The sequence below is a fragment of the Pteropus alecto genome, unplaced genomic scaffold (assembly GCF_000325575.1).
Source record: "Pteropus alecto unplaced genomic scaffold, ASM32557v1 scaffold92, whole genome shotgun sequence".
Classification (NCBI taxonomy): domain Eukaryota; kingdom Metazoa; phylum Chordata; class Mammalia; order Chiroptera; family Pteropodidae; genus Pteropus; species Pteropus alecto.
In genome coordinates, this window is record NW_006432447.1 from 5,741,176 (window position 1) to 5,759,078 (window position 17,903).

Consider the following 17,903-nt stretch of genomic DNA (forward strand, 5'->3'; position numbering starts at 1 on the left):
ACACGGAGCCTCACACATTGTGAGGGCAGTGACCGTATGCCCTAACTCTCTTTCCCAGCCAAGGTTCTGAAGAAATGATGATTGAATTAATGATCAGGAGGAGGACTGCTATTCACTAGAGACCAGTTATATGTCATCACACTTCTTGGGTTCTCATGGTAACCCCGAAGAAGAATGCTGCTGGTTCCAGCTTATAGGGCAGTGTGGTAAGGTTGAGAAAAATGAACATCACCAAGGACACATGGCTTGTCGGTGATGCTGTCAGAATTTGAACCCAGATCTGTTTGAGTCTCAAGTCTACATTCATTTTCCTACACCTCTTGAATTCTTAATCCAAATACTCATTTATGTCCAAAGAAGGAGCAGAATTTGGAGAGAACACGGAGGGAATAAAAGCAAGAGACTGTGATTATAGGGCAAGGAAATAGGATCTAAAGTTGCTCTCCCTTTGCTGTAGGAGTCTCGAGACTGTTCCTGTTTCTAACCGACTCTTAAGGTGTTGATGGTGGGCTAATGAATGTGAGAAGGCAGAGAAAGGGAGGGAAAAGGTGCCTGCAAGCATTGGTCAGCATCTAGGTGAGCAGTCACTCCACAGCTTCCGCTTAGATGAAGGCAAGAAGAAATGAGATTGACTTGCCACAGGGTTTTTCAATTAGATATATGGATGGAAGACTTTACAGTGAAGATTCCTTCCTGATTAAATGTCACTGGCTCCTTTAATCACATCTCCTTGGAAAGTTCCTTTTGCTACCCCAAATGAGGCCATGCAATTTTGCACTAGGAAAATACCTATTTATCAGCCTGATATAACTTTGGGTCAATTTGGCTTGAAGGTAGGGACTTCTTTGCAAGACTTTTCCAGATATACCCCTGTAGAGAGGCTAACATTTTCTGTATTTACCCCAGTAATTTTTAGCCATCTCTGCTTAGTTGCTGCTGCCTATTTATTCTTTTTACCTGAATTTTCTCCTCCTCCCCACCTCCACTCAATAACCCCTGTCCCTTCATCCCAAGCTTAATATATGCCCTTAAATTACTATATGCCCTTACATGAAGGAAATTCCCCTGATGTTCAGAAATTCATTAAAGTTGCTGGGGTCATGCTCCTTCCTCTACTGGGAAGAAGTGAAGGAAAATACCCTCTCTGGTACCCTCCCAGAAAGAAGACTGCTCTATTCTAAGACTCATTAAACTCCATCTGGTGGGTATATCTTGATGAATTTTTCCTATAGGAGAGTTTTACCTTAATGCCAGTTGAGGGATCCTGTGTTTTTGGGGTGCAAGCCTCACATTATAAAATGTGGGAATCACCTCCTGTTCTCTGTCCATAAAGCCATGCTGTCAAATTAAGGAAATAAGCAAAGCAGATGTGAGTGAACCCGCAACCTCAGCATGGTTTCATTTTAATGCTAACCATCCTATTTGGAGCAAGAGTAATTAGAAAATCAGCAGCAAGTTAGAGGAAAAAAATTGCTGAGCTTTATAATTACTTGGGGTAGAGAGAGAACCCAGGATCCATTTACTGAAGGTCTCATTAAGTTCTCCATTCGGAGAGTCAAGCTGCAGCAGTCAGAGCAGTGAGGGAAGGGGAGGAGGCAGCTGCGGAGGAAGGAAGCCAGGGGTGGGGCCTGAAGCCCTCCACTTGTCACAAGAAGCCTGAGGCTCTGCACTTCTCCTGTGTCCTGATGACCTAGTCACTTCTTGGCCAGAGACTGAGGGGAAGTCCTCTCCTGCCCACCTCTCCCCGTTCCTCTCCTCATTGATTCTCTCTCTGTAATCCCCACTACTGGACTCCGCCTCATTTCTCCCTCCTTCCTCCTCCCTGGCTGTGGCTGGGTTTATGATTATGTTTTCTGGATTGGGACATTCGTATTTCTCATTTAGTTCTCAGGGACGCAAAGCACTTTCCACATATATCCTGTTATAGGTAGAATTGTGTCCTCCAAAAAGATATATTGACGTTTTCACCTCCAGTACCTCAGAGTGTGACCTTTTTGGAAACAGAGTCATTGTGGATGTAATGTTAAGGTGAGGCTAAACTCAATTAGGGCAGACTTTAATCCAATATGACTGATGTCCTTATAAGAAGAGACAGAGTCACAGATACACCGGAGGTGAATGCCATGTGATAATGGAGGTAGAGATTGAAGGGCTGCAGCTGTAAGCTGAGGAACACCAAGGACTGCCAACCACAGAAGGAAGAAGCAAGCAAGGATTCTCCCACAAGCTTCAGAGGGAGCATGGCCCTGCTGACAACTTGACTTTCAACTTCTAGCCTTCAGAACTGCGGGCTAATAAATTTCTGTTGTTTTGAGCCATGCCATTTGTGGTACTTTGTTACAGTAGCCTTAGGACACTAACACACTCCTCTTTAACAAACACCTTATGGAGGACTTGTACGGGAAGCATTCTGGGTTAGATGCTATGGTACAAGGACAAGCCAGGTAAGGCGCTTGCCCTTTCGGCGACTCTCAGTTTTGTGATGGAGGCTGACAACCATAATTCACATTTATCCGTGAAAGATGTGAACATACATTGTAAGAGAAGGACAAATAGACTAAGGGAGAGGGAGTTTAGGAAGACTTTGGGGAGAAGTTAGGATTTGAGCTAGGCTTTGGGGAGACACGTTTTATCAAGAAAATGTGGACAGGAAGATAACATTAGGGAGCGGAATAGCTCGTGCAAAGGGCTGGAGTCTGGGAAGAAGAGAGCATGTTAGAAAATGGCAGGTGGACTGCTGTGGTGGGTTGGTAGGATAAATGGTGAGGACCCTGGACATAGATTTAAACAGGAAACGTGAACAAGGCAAGAATAGTAAGGGCTTAGAGCACAGTACTCATCTGCTCTCGTGGTAAGGGATCTGAGGGAGCCATTAATAAGGATCTCCATGGTTGTCTTCCCAGGGAGAAAGAGAGAAACCCAGAGCACCTGGATATTATCCAGATTTATGGGGCCAGGTCAAGCAGAAAATATCTGAAAGAGAGCATAGGATCTGGGGCACTGCTTCTCGCTGCCCCATCACTTGGCCAACACCAGGGAAGGAAAGCCTTTGCCATAATCTGGAAGTCTCTTTCCACTCAGGTTCTCTCCCAAGCCATGATTTCACACGAGGGGTCAGCTTAGGGCAGGAGTTGCTGTGTTCTGCCATCTACTCTCTATCTAGGCACCATCCAGTCCCTAGAGAGAGAAGCCTGGCTTCTTGCATTTCTGATGAGTCTCTCCAACCCTTCTAGCCCGCTATCATATCCACCTTCTGGATGGCAACTAAGTTGTGGTCTTCACTGTCCCACACATTCCTGTCACTTTCAAATTCTTTGTTTAGTCATCTCATTTCTGTCTCACCGTTCTGTAGCTGCCTTGCCCAGCTTTTTTTTCCAAAGGGCCACCCCACTCATCGTTAGCCCTGGGTCCTGTGTTTCCCTTCAGGGGCCAGTTTAACTACTGTTTATTGATTCATTTACTCAATTTTGAGCACCTACTATGGTATACTTACAATGACAAGAACTGGGGATACAATGGTAAACACAACAGATGTCCCATCTTGTGTATAGCTTACAGTCCAGAATGGATACAGAAGAATCAATTGTCACCTGCATAATTAAGAATTGTGCTAAATGCTGAGCAGGGAAAGAACAGGCAACTGTGAGAGGGAATGACGAGGAAGCCTGACTTAGACTAGAGTTTTGGCGAAGGAGGTGAAGCATGGGAAGGAATTATGGGAAGGGGTAGGTGGTAGATGTTGGTAATGCAGAACTTTGGGCCATAAAAAATTAGGGCTATCCTCTCAGCACAATGGGAACTCATTTAAAGGTTTTACAAAACTGTATGGAGAATTGCCTGATAGGGTTAGAGAGGAAGCCAGCAAATAGTCAGGAAGTTATAGTAGTAACCCAGGCCAGAGGCGAGAGGTGGCTGTAGCCATAGAGGTAAGTGGGTGAGATGGAGGTGGGTTTGGAGGTAGAGTCCACAGGACTTCCGTATTGTAAGTTGGTGGGCAGAGTGCTGATGGTGAAGGAGGAATGAAGCATTGTAACTGGAACAATAGCTTAGATGGAGACTGCTAGGGGAGAAATGGGTTTGGGAAAGAAAGTTTAGAGTTCAGTGTTGGGCCTGGGGATTTTGAAATTCCTGAGAGATTTCTGAGTACAGATGTCAAGTATGCAGTTGAATTTGTAAGTATTGTGTGTAAAGTCAGGGACATGAAAAAAAAATTTCAGAGACAGGTAGCTAGGGTAAGAAGAAAGCATCGGGGGCATAGCGGGTAAAGTAGAGTCAAGCTCTGAGGGACTCCAACATTTATTTAGAGCTTGTTTAGAAGAGGAGTTGGCAATAGAGATTGAGAAGCAGCAGCCAGAGAGGTAGAAGGTTAACCAGGAGTGTGTTCTGCTGTGGAATTAGAGGGAAGAGGTAGTTTCAAGAAAGAGGAAGCATCAAGAATGTCAAATACTGCTGAAAAGCCAAGACAGATGAGGATTTCAAATGTGCCTGATATCTGGCAATATGATGACCTATGTTGACCTTCACAAGAGATGTTTCTTCTTTTGATTCATCATCCTACTTTTCATCATTTAAAATATTTATTGAGGCTTACGCTATATCCAACATGTATGCATGCATTAGTCCATTTAATCCTCATGACAACCCTGTCAAGGTGATATCACCATTGTTGTTATTATTATTCCAATTCTAAAGAGAAGGAAATAGGCTCATAGAGGTTAAACATCTTGCTGTAGATCTTACATCCTCATTTCACAAGTCTTTCCCACAGACTTCTGTTATAGTATCAAGGAAGTTTAGAGCTAGAAGGGAAGTTAGATATGAGAGTCTTCGCTCATTTTTTAATGAAGAAACTGACTCAGAGATGGGAAGAATTCATTCTTACTGTTACCTCTTATCCTTGTGCTAGAAACCAAGTGTGTATTTTTAATATAGTCCTTTGAACTTTATGAGATTTTTTTCCAGCGAGAAAACCAGGGCTCTGAAAAGTAAAGCCCATGTCCAAATTGTGCTGCTAGTAAGTAGTGGAGTTAGGAATTGAGCCCAGGACTTGTTGACTCAAAAGTTTCTCTCAGCCTTGTATGCCTCATGATCTCCCAATGTCACAGCGGAACTGGGACTAGAACGAGGATCCCTGTTCTAGGCTCCACTCAAAGTCCTAGGACCATCAATGCCCCACTCCACCTGCATTTTAACAAAAGTAGTTTAGGGCCACATCTATACCATTTCTTCAACATGTGAAACCCATCTGCAAAGTGGGAACGTGACACACACCAATAGACCTTTAATTTTGTCTAATTTGAATCTGAATTTCCTGCTCCACCTTAGCTGATTGAGCTTTTCAGATGTCCCAGCCCACTGTCTTGGGTCTCATCTGTAAGTTGTAATCATTCCTCTCAGCCTGCCTGTCTCCCGCCTCCCTCATTTCTGGCTTAGACTGTTCCTCATTATAGTCATGTTTGCTGAAGATCATCCTTAAGTTCTTTTTATCTCTACTCTGAGCTCCTTAAAAAAAATCTTCCTAGAACTTTGATTGGTCGTCGTTTGATGCTTTTTTTTTCCAAAGGCAGCTCTACTAAGTCTTTTCTAAGCTTTTGTGGTCCCGTTCAATTAGAGCTAAGGATTCTGCCAGCCATCTCATTTCTGATTTGAGGTCACTCAATGTGTACATTTAGACTTTTAACTCATGTATTTCTTTACTCTTGGCTTATTAAGTCTAGTTGACTCTGAAATATAGCCTTCACTTTCTTCAGTAGAAAAATACATCTTTAATGTCATTATGGGTGGGCAATTTTTGAGACTCACAATAACGAGCTCTAGGCAGCCTGGTGCCTATGACGTCTTGCTGGGCTCTGATGTCACCTCTGGAGAGGTGGTGATGGGGTGGGGTCCAGTATATGAACGGCTTTTATGACCTCGCTCTTTGTTCCTCTCTTCCTTGTTTTCCTCTACTCTTTCTCTTACTCTCCTTTTGGCTTTCACTCCTTGGCTGTTCTCCCGAGATTCAACCCCACTCCTCTAGCCCCTCCCTGTCCTCATAGACTCTTTTTAGTGTCACCTAAGTGAGGCGACACCATGGAGTGGAGTGGGCTGTTCCCCTGGTGGGGAGAATACAGAGATGAGGAATGAAGCTCTGGCCTAGGACGAGTTCCTTCATGTAGCTTCCACTCCTCCAACTAAGACAAAATAGATGCTGCCAGTCTGAGGGTTTATTTCTTTCCGAAACCTCTCCCTGACCTACGAGGGGCTATAAAAGAAACTCATAGTCTGCATATTAACCCAAATTCGGTTCTACATCTCGTCAATTAATACCCTGGTATTATTACATTAACAATGTTCATCCCTTTCTTACCCAGATTTGTCATAAAAAATTCTGCATTAAGTTGACAAGAAACAGCATAGGGCCCAAATTAATTCTCCCTAGTTCTTGGATGGGGGTGTGGGAAATGCATAATGAAGTTTTATTTTGTCATGCTGTATAATCAAATGAAGTGGTATAAATACAATGAAATTGATTCAAATAACACATATGTGGGTGCCAAGCCTGTGCCGGACAGTGAGGACTTAGCAAGAAAACTGATCCAGTCTCAATGTTCAAGAAGCTCAGAATTTACTAAAAAATGAAACAAATAAAACAAAACAAAAAAACAAAATTGGTGGAATCCCAGCAAGATCAGTGCTAAGGCTGAGCAGTGCTGGCTCATGGGATTAAGACAACCTTCTCTAATCAAGCCCTCTCGTCGGATTCACATGTGACTCAAAAGCACAGAATTTGACTCTTGTCTACATTACGGTTCAGACTGTGCACACATGTTTTTCTGGACCCCGGTAGATGCCACGTGTGGTTGACAAGCCCCTGAGCAAGAAGAGTGACCAGTACAGGTGTTGGACCCAACAGCAGAGCCTGTGTGTAGCAAGGGATAAATCGTTCAGGTACATGTGAGACTATATTTGAACCCATTCCAGTCTACTCTGAGTTGTGCCATGGGGAGGGGAGGACTGGGCAGCAAAACTAAAACCTGTGTTGTTTTCTCATCATAGAATTAATGTTGTAAGTGAGGTGAATGATATGTAAATTAAAAATTAGTAGACATACACACAAACATACAGAATGAGCTTGGTGACCAACGGTCTCATCAAGGCAAGGGAGATGATATAGACTCATAAAAAAAGAAGAAAACCAGTCCCTGATATGAGTGTCAGGTCCCTGAAAAACCTCTGTGGTTTTGTTTGCATACAAAACTAATGTAAAAAAGGGCCGCTGGAGAAGCAAACAGTATGACTTGCACACACATTTAACTGAAGTATGTATATTTGCACCTTCTAATCTAGCACCACAGTTGACCAACTTAAGTTCATGGAAAAAAAAATTGGCATTGGAAATTTGCAGTTAGCTTTTATACAGCATATGAGAGAAAAACAATATTTGTTCATCAGCACAGTACTATTGCAGAGATATATGTACATATTTTTAAATGGGCAAATGACTGCACACTTTTTAGGTTGCTTGCTTATCTATTATGCAAACATATTACATTAATAGGAAAAATCTCTTTAGAGAGGAAAAAAAAAAAAAAGAAAAACTGGCCTTATGGGCCCAAGCAAGTATTCTCCTTGCCATGTCACTTCCTGTTTCCAAAACCAGTGCTTGGGACCCAAGGAGAACAAGAATTTTTTCTATCTGGAAAATGTGAATCCAGGAGATCGTGAGGCCAGTATCGAGGTTTCATAGGTTATGCCTCAGAGATCAAGGAGGGGCGTCTAAGTGGACTGTGGACACACTATGGCAGGCACACTTGGCCAGAGCATCAATAGGCTGAGAAGGATGGACTACAGAGGAGGAGGCAGCAGCCAGAACTATACATGGGACACCTATTTCCCTATCTACAGGACCTTCCAAAGAGATATAGAAAAGAAGAAAGATGGAGGCAAACTTTCATTTGGTACATGGAGGCCATTGGTTTGGAAAATCATGAGCCGGTGTTAAAATGATCTTGGTCAGAATCTGCAAGTGGTGGGCCTTGGGGACACTCAGGTTACATAAATATGCGAGAAAAATAATAACCATCATCATAATAGCTTAATAATAATTAATAGCTTAAGACATGAGAGAGGTCCAAGCCAACTCATAAGTAAATGTCCAATGAGTAGAACATAAAATCAGGGTTGAGAGGAAGGAGAAGGCCTTGTAGGCTGTTCTGATAAGGTTTGACAGAAGATAGGTGAGCTAGGGCTTGCCATTTCGGAGACTGGTCAGATAAGAGGATGAAGAAAGGTCATGAAAAGAGAGGGAGTTTCTAGTTTCAACCTTGTGTTTAAAGAGCTTGGAAGTCATTACTCCCATCCTTATGGGACAAGACAAGGGTAGGTGAACTGAAAATCAACAGTTTTTCTTGAATTCATCAGAGAACTGTGGTTGCAGGGCAAACCTCCATTCTGAAAAGTGTAGAGACAAGAACATAGAGAGAAAGAGGGGAGAGAGAGAGAGAGAGAGAGAGACACCAAGATTTGCTTATCAGAGAAGACACTGGAGCCAAAAACTAGTAGGTACATTTAAATGGTAATTTGGGTGAATTGCGGGAGGCTGAGTTTGTACTAGTGTGACAGTGGCCCAATGGGCCATAGTCCTAGATAGTCCCCCACATTTTTAGAGACTTTCACTCCAGTAATCCCAGCATATTTTCACAGTAAGGATCCTAGAAGATCTGTGCCTCCGACAAGGGGAAAGGAAGAGTAATTCTTGTGAACCATGCCTAAAGCCTTCTCCATAGCAAAGGCAATTCTCAAGGAGAAAAGACTTGGCTGGAGCACAATGCTGAAACTTTATCCCAGCCTGAGAAAGGGCATGGAGGTGGGAAGGAATTTCCCTCTAGGCTTCCTATCTCACCTAAGGGGGAAAAAAGCCACAAAGTCAGCCTCAAGGAAATAGATTTGCAATGTCGCACCAGGCAAAGATATGGGGGAAAAGATGCTGATCTAAGTAACTCTGGAAATGAATGAAAGCTGTAGACTAAAGACAAAAGGAACTGCACATAAACACAGTACTGTAGCTGGTAATGTTTCCCATGAGGGTACAGGTTAACAATTCTGAAACCACTACATATGTATACTGGAACTGAAGAGTAAAATAAATGGATGGTAGATAATGGGAGTCAGGTTTCTCACTGATGGAGTGGAAGGTCATAGCCAAGTAAGGGGAGGAGGCTATAATGATCCATGTGGCACTGAATTAGAACTGGAGACATTGCTCTACGATCTCACGTTTAGCTTAATATAGATACAAATGAATATGTATAGAAATATTTTTAGATATGTATATATAAATAGGTTAGCACATACACACATATATTTCCTTGTTCTGTCAGCTGAGAGGACCAAGACACAATAACACTCCAGGAGCAATAGGCATTCATAGAGCCCAGTCTTAGTCTTTAACATCATTCTCTGATCAAGGGAATCAGGCTCCTGGAGAAATGGTTCATTCTGGGACTGAAGCAGAAACTATACAAGGTGAGCCTGGAGAATCATGTAGTGCCAGAAAGTAAGAAAGTATTCGAAACACACAATGATGGAGAATGTCAAAGGGACATAGGAGCCAGCTGAAAGGACTCCCAATGACCAAAGCAGGAACAAACTGAAGAAGAAAATAAACAAAGTAATATTGGATTATGGCCCAAAATATAACATAAATATCCATGAGCCCATAGTAATATAAATGATTGAATAAATAAATGGTGGAGAAAAGATAAATCTTCTATGCAGAAGAATTCCAAATCATTCGTGTGGATAGTCCACCCTCAGGGAGGTGAAACATACTCTTTATGTTGAGCTGTGCATAGTGACTTCCTTCCAAAGAGCAGAGTATATGGAAAGGGAGCCAAAAGAGTCATTTTACAGTGGAAAAACCTGACAATACTACCTCTACCAGGTGATCAAGGTCAGAATCAGCATTGACAAGTCTCATTGCTAATTTTTACTTGTGAACTGATGTGGCAAGAATGACACTTTACCTCTGTAAAGATCTTCCTCCCCAAAACACCCAGTCTAATAATGAGAAAATTATCAGACAATTATTATTATTATTCTACAAAATATCTTAAGTTTTGATGTGAAGGTCATCAAAAACAAGGGAAGTCTGAGACACTGTCATCATCTGCAGGACTCTATGGAGACATGACAACTAAATGTAATGTATCCTGGGTATTTCCCGGAACAGGAAAATGACATTAGCTATAAGATATCTAAATAAAGTATAGAGTTTAGTTAATAATAATATATCCATATTGGTTCATTAGTTGTGACAAGTGTAACATATTAACTTAGGATGTTAATGGAAACTGAGTGTGGGGTGTATGGGAACTCTGTACTATCTGTGCAACTTTTCTATAAATCTAAAACTATGATATAGTACAAAGTTAGTAAAAAAAAGAAACTTTTTTTTTTTTAAAGCGGGGAGAAGGAAAAAGGAAGCATGAAGATTAACAGAAGATATTCAGTCCTAGAGGAGAAGCTGGTCAGAGATTGAAGCACAGATATGGGAGTGTCTTCAAAGAGAGGCAGAGATCTGGTTGTCAGAAATGGGTCACTATTGAGAAATTGCTGTAAAACAGGGTCCGGCTCATTAGGCACAGCGCTGGGAAGCAGCTGGGTGGACTTCAATGGGATTTTTATAGTTCATTCAATGAGTATCTACTTAGTGCCAGCCACTGTATAAACAGTAACTCATTGAATCCTCCAACAACTCTGTGAAGCAATTCTTCTTTTCTTTGTGCAGATGAGGAAAGTGCAATTCAGAGAGGTCTTGGTGCCTACAACAGAGAGAGCATGGCTAGAGTTCTGACTAAATCCTCACTCTTTGTAATACCTAACTGCTTCCATTTACTGAGCACACAAACCATCATATGTTCGTCAAGGCCTTACGACAAGCACTTTAAAGGTGTCATTGCATAAAATTTCCAGTTTGAGTAGTGGGTTCTATCATTATCCTAATTTTACAGATGGGGATACAATCTTAGTGTGTTTAACTGGAAGATTTTTAGAGTCCCACAGATAGGAAATGATGGTGCAGATATTTAAACACGAGTCCTTGGGTTTCTCGATCCCAAATGTTAAACCATTAGCCAGCATCATTTTCCATGGATATGACTGGAGTGGTTTTCATTGCATGGCATGTGACCTAGCAGACCTCTTTCTGCCCTACTTCCCCTAAATCTGGGAGTAGATGGAGTGACTGAATGACCGCGGAGGCCCTCAACTCTCGTTATCCTCAGCTCTCATTGCCCAGAGGTTTCCTTTTCACACTGGAAGGCCTGCTAAAGTCATTGCAACAGTTGACACCAAGGCACTCTCTTGTCTTGGCTCAGCAAAAAAAAAAAAAAAAAAAAAAAAAGCAGCAATTTCTTCTATTACTAACTGCAGACCATTTTAATGGGTCCTGTAATAAAGTTTTCCAGCAGCATCTCAACGCAATCAAATAGCATAGTTTATTGTGGCTTTGAGTGCTCAGAGTGTGGTCTGAACTGCAAACAAGGTCTATGACACACAGGGTGAAAGGTACTAGTGATGGCATCTGATAAACAAGTGAGCTGCTAGCTGCGCAAACTACAGGCCATTTAGAATTGCCAACCATGCTTGGGCTGCTTTGCAATGCAGGATGCAAGGAGCAGATTCAGCAGCAGAAGGGACTCAAAGCCTCAAAGCTTTTGAGAATGATGTCCAGGGTCTTCTGTGCTCAAGTATCTTAGCAGGCTTCAGAAGACAGCTAGACCTTGCATTCTAGATAAAGGGCCCCAGGGGAAGATGCCTCTAGAAACAATACCATCCTCAACATGGCTAGAGCAGCAGGAAGTAGTTCCCACTGGTGATGGTCTTCCAAGATGCTTTCCATCCACTTTATCCAAAGAGTCAATGGGCTACTTCCAAGAATGTGATGAGCAAAGAGTTAGTCCTGTGCTGTGATCCTGCAAGGTAGTAAAAGCAATGCAATTATAGCTTGCAACAGATGCGTTCTATCCTGGAGACATCATCACTTGGGAAATGCAACTACATAGGAATTTTGGAATTAAGTTGTGATCTATGGCTGTAGCCACATTTAATATGGGGCTTTGTTTGTATTTTTACAATTTTGTGAAGTGGCATTCTTATATACCCTGCTACTTGCCTGGATTTTTGAGGAAATGGAACCCACAAGAGACTGGATGAAGAGAGGAAGGAAGTATCCTCACTTTCAGGGGAAGGTGGAACAGGTCATAGCTGCAGATGAAGGACTCCAGGGATGGTTCTGCCTTGAGTGTGACCCTTCTGGCTGGGATGAGCTGAAAGACAGCAAGTGGTGGAAGAAAGATTTTTGCACATATTTTGGAATTTTACCTATGACAACAGGGGATAGGAAATTAAATTTTTTACAATTTGGATTTTTCTACATCAGCAAGGGATGGACTTGGAAGAAAGAGAAGGAAAACAATGTTAAATTTTATGGTCCAGTTTGGGGCTTTATTTTGCAAGCATTATGTTCTCTGGACTATGTAGTTATCATCTGCTGCATATTGTTTAACACTATCTGGCAAGCTTGGTTGGATGATATAGCTGGGTATTATTTAAGATGGGAAATAGGATAGCAGTGATTTCTTGGCCTATTGCCTGATGGTGTACTTGAGGTTCCTTGGCATGACTGGCAAATTGGAGGGGCTCTTCTGCCAGATAGCTGTGTGTAATGGAGACTGATGAGTCTTCTGTGTGAATTCACCCTGATGGGAGAAGGAGCCAGACACAGTTTGTGTGTCCAGAATGAAAGCTTTAGTTATTGACAGAGTCCTCATATTTCCTTCAAGTACAGTTCTCATTGGACTTATCCATTCATACAAAACACTTTTATTGAGGAATTAATATGTTCCAGTCACTGTGTTATGTGTAGAATTGCAATAGTGAACAGGGAAGAGATAACGAGAGTTCATATCCGATGAACATTAGGGTGATTGAGAATAAGTTTTGAAAGAGCTGGCATTCTAAACAGTCTGGCAGACATTGGAGCATAAGCAATTCACTTTCTCTATAACCAGGTGTCACATTGAGAGTGGGCTCTTATCATTTGGAGATGACCATTTTGTCACTTTGGCACCATGAGGGCTGTGGGATATTGGTAGTAATTCCTGGGGATGCAAGAGGAGGGTATAATATCCTACAAAGTAGAGGTCTTTGGGTCCAGAAGAGCAGAAACGGAGACCATAGTGCCTGCTGGGGCAGTGACAGAGACCATGATGCTCGGCAGAGATGCAAGTGACAACATAGGCCCAGCAGAGCAGTGATGGGGAAGATGCAAAGTCCATGTTGGAGGAATGCTGAAGAACCAGGATGAATAGTAGAGGGAAAACAGTGCTAGTGGGAGAATACTTTGAGAGTACATTCATGAAATTTCCTGGAGCCACCCAGAGATACTGTAGATTTTGTAGGACAGAGATTTGTTTTTCACTGCTGATATGACCCCATTCACACTCGTGGGCTGTTGAATTCTGGAAAACTTAATTACAATAATGATAACGAAGACACCAACAACAATCTACCGCTACCACTCTACCACTCAATCTACCCTCTACCACTACCACTTCAGTTATTGCCATTAACGAATGCTTACCAGAGGACAGGAATTGGGCTATGAGCTTCAAATATACTACTTCTAATTCTGAGGAGGATTACAAAGAATGTCCACTTTGGGCCAAGATGGTGTAAAAGGGATCAGATTTACCTGGCTGTCTGAGCTAACCAAAAAATGGACAAAATATATGCAATAATAGTTTTCAAGATGTGGTCTCAGGCAACAGAGGACAATGATCCCTGAAAGATGAGAAATGACCATGGTGAGCCTATGATTGCCCCAGCTTACAGGCCGTAGTTCAGGGAAGGAGTACTCTGGAAGAGCCCAGCAGACTCCTTCAATTAAGGAGGCTGAAAGTCTGGAGAGTCCAGGGCTACTAGAGATAATGAGTCTGAGATCAGTCCCGAGGGCAGTCCAGAGATCTGCAGATGGTCTCTCTCATGAGTGTAAGGAAAATAACTAAGGCCAGGAAAAGAACCACCCAAAAAGATTAGAGTTAGCACTACCCAGTGCTCATACAGAATTGGGAATATGCCTGTTCCCAACAATCAGACTGAAAAATATCATAATGCATAAGACATTGCATAGAGATTTTAGGAGGATCTTTCCTCAGTGCTAAGAAGGATCTTTCCTCAGTGCTAATAATTAGTTCTAGACAGCTATGGTCTTACTTAACACATCTTTAAAATGAGACCTTAAAGGATCAAACAATTTCTAAATAACTTAATTGTATCCTAAAACAAATCTAAAAAATATTTATTGAAATACAAAAATATCCAGCATCCAAAGTTAAAAACACAATGTCTGGCATCAAATAAAAAACTATCAGACAGAAAAGTTGAAACCATAATGAGCATAAAATTTTATCAACTGAAACCAATTCAGAATTAACATAGACAAGGACAAAAGCTAAGTAGAGATATAGAAAATATTTAAGAGATTGAAATCAAATTAAAGATAAAAATAATGTGTGATATGAAAAATAAACTGATGGAATTAAGGGCAGATTGGACATTGTAAAAGGAAAGATCAATGAGCTAGAAGACAAGAAATGATCTAATATGAAACACAGAGAATATTGAAGCATGACACTACTGATAATTATAAAACTGAGTAAAAGAAATCACACACACAAGTACATAATGTATGATTTCATTACATAAAACTTAGCATAATGCAGAATGATCTATAGTAATAAAAAGCAAGGGAAAATGTGAGAGAGGAAGGGGAAAAGGAAACTTTTGGAAGTAATATAGTATATGTTTATTATTTTGATTTTGGTAATAGCTTCATTGGTATATACATATTTCAAAACTAATCAGATTACAGACTTTAAGTATTTGAAATTTATTTTTATGTTAATTATATCTTAATAAAGCTGTCAAAAAAAATGTTAGAAGGTATCACCACACCTATTTTTAAAAAGAGAAAACAGATATCCAGGAAAGTTGACTTGCCTAAGACCAAACAGTTCATTAGAGAGTGACCCAGATTTCTTTATTCTATATGCCTTTTTGTGGCATCAGATGACAACATTGAAACTAATACTTATTGAATATGCTTTTTGAAAGAATTTTATATGTCAAAATCTCTCTAATAAACAGTGAGCATTTGTTGATGGATCTTCTCTAATATATATACAGTACTTACTGCCACTTTACATATTATAAATGTACTTCACTTGTAAAATGTCAGTTTCCCCACTTCTTCCTGGCCAATATAAGTAAGCTCTTAAGAGCAGAGATACTATTTTATACACTATTTGTGTTGAATATCTCTTACATACCACTTCTGGGCCTATTTGTCTCTTGTTTTAGCTGTCACTTTGATAAACATATATGCATAAACTCTACTGGATTTTACAGAGACATACTTGTCATTGCCCTGACTTATGCCTGCATCTGGCACCTGTTGCCTTATGCCCCAGGGTTTTATTGTTGGTGCTGCTGCAAGATCCCACTCAAGGGGCATGTTACTTGGAAGTACAGGTTTCCTTCATGGAATGCACCTTTTCTAATGGGAGGTGGGATCCAGTGGATAAATTCTGCCTTCTTTCACTTTCTGATGGATGGTCCTTATGCTACTTCTCAGGGATGCTGCTGCAGAATCAAGTAGACTCAATTAGTGCTGGCAAGTATCATGTACCTCTATTCACCTGGCCCTTACCTAGTTTTATTTCCTTTGACCCTCACTCCTACCTCCTTGGATCAAATTCCCCAAGTAAATCATATAAGCCCTCGCCTCAGGCTCTGTTTTCTGCTTTAAGAGTTGGTTCCGGCAGTGATCCCAGAAAGCAGATCCCTGAATGGCATTTTGGAGCTGATTTATCTGTTGGTTGGATGGAAATAAGAACCTCTATGCCAGTAATAAGTGGGGTAGCAATAACTTCTAGGAGGCCATTAATGGCATTACATTGATTAAAGTTTTCACCTAGGTTTACTTGGGATGAAGCACAGGTAGAAAGTGAGGTGTTGTGATATGCAGTGACTGTGGCTCTTGAGTAGTATGGGGACAATAATATTTATAGGGGTTATAAAGTAGGCTGGCTTCCTCCGTGCAGCAAAGAAGGCTGGTAGTATGGCTCCACCTATGATTATTACCTACCCCGAGCTCACAAGGATCAGCAGGAGAAGTGGGAGATGTGTAGTACTCCAGCAGCTCTCAATTACACAACACAAAACCCAAACCCTTCCCTCCAAGGCTTCCCCCCTCATCCTGCCCAGTTTTCCTGTCGTCATCACTTGGGAGTGTGGTTCGCTGCCCTCAGCCTCCTTATTTGCATATTCTTTCTGTGGTGATGAGCCTGGCTGGCTCTTTTGGAGATGTGTGTAGACCATGATGGGCTTCTTTGATCTAGAAACTTCCTTCTTGTGGCAGCTTTCTCATCACAGCTGATGTTAAACCAACCATATTGTTTTCCACTGTCCTCGTACTTTTCATTCTGTGGAAGAAACCTGTTGTTCTTGGTTTATATCTGCTTATAGCTAAAGTACTTTTAGACACACTTTTATACACTTTCTATTCCTCATTGATGAAAGTATTGTGAAGGAAAATTCCTATACACAAACAGGTCCTATTGTACATTTCCTCATCCTTTGAGTTTAGATGATTACAAGTAGAATTGTAAGAGATCTCCTGTATACAGATGAAATGCGGGACTTGCAAGCCTCGCAAAAGGACAGCACAGACTTCTGTGCAGTCTGACTTCTTTGACCAGTCCTCCTTGTTAAGTGAAGAAATGTGAGCATTGATTGAGCATCTCTTGGATATTGGGAACAGCAAGGCACAAGATATAATATTAGCCTTTAAGGATCCCACAGTCTAGTTAAGAAGGGATTGAAGGATAAGTAAAAATAGAAAAATAATAGAACTGTATATAAGGCACCCAATGGGGGATAAATGAAGACTTCACTGAAGCAGTGATGCTGAAGCAAGTGTTTTGAAGACAAAGTGGAAAAGCAAATTGCTAGTGATAAGAGTGGGGTATGACAGCCACAGGAAACAGGATTATGTCTGCAGGAAAATATAAGTAGATGGTTAAAATATCAGTGGGAAGAGGGAAAGGAAACAGAACTGGAGTAATAGACAGGGCTGAGCTACAGATTGTCTTGTATTCCTAGAAGTACAGACTTTATTCTTTATTCCAGTGCTTGTCAAAGTGTGGTCCCTGGACCAGCTATATCAGCATCTCCAGAGAACTGGTTAGAAATGTAGATTCTCATTCCAGCAACTGAATGAGGAGCTCTGGGAGGGGAGGCTGGCAATCTTAATGTTAACAAGCTCTCCAGGTGGTTCTGATGCACAAAGAGAAGTTAGAACCTCTGTTTTCGAAGATGAGGAGCCATAGCAGGTTTCTGGGCATTGAGAATTTGGGGCTTTAAAAAGATCTCTCTTGCAGAAATGGAAATAGCATTGGAAGGGGCAAGCCTCACAGCACTGCCATCAGCTGGGAGACTGTTCCAACTGTCCAGATGAGAAATGATGAAGGTCTAAGTAGGACAGAAATGGAAAACTGGAGAGAAGAGGCGATAGAGGAAAAGTGAAAAAGGTAGAGATGGACACCAGCTGGACATAGGAGGCAAGGGAACGTATCTGGGCCAGGGGACTTTTGCTTCTGTGATTGAGGTTGCGTGAAGATGGCCCAGTATGGTTATGCCAGCTAACTGAGAGGGAGGTGTTCTCCAGTGCGCCTCAGCACCCACAGAGATGCTTATTAACTATGTGTCCCCCTGGCCTTCATAGTGAAAAAGCAAGGGCTCTTTCTCAGTCCTAAGACTACTGACATCAAGATAGTTGATTATTCTACATAATGAAA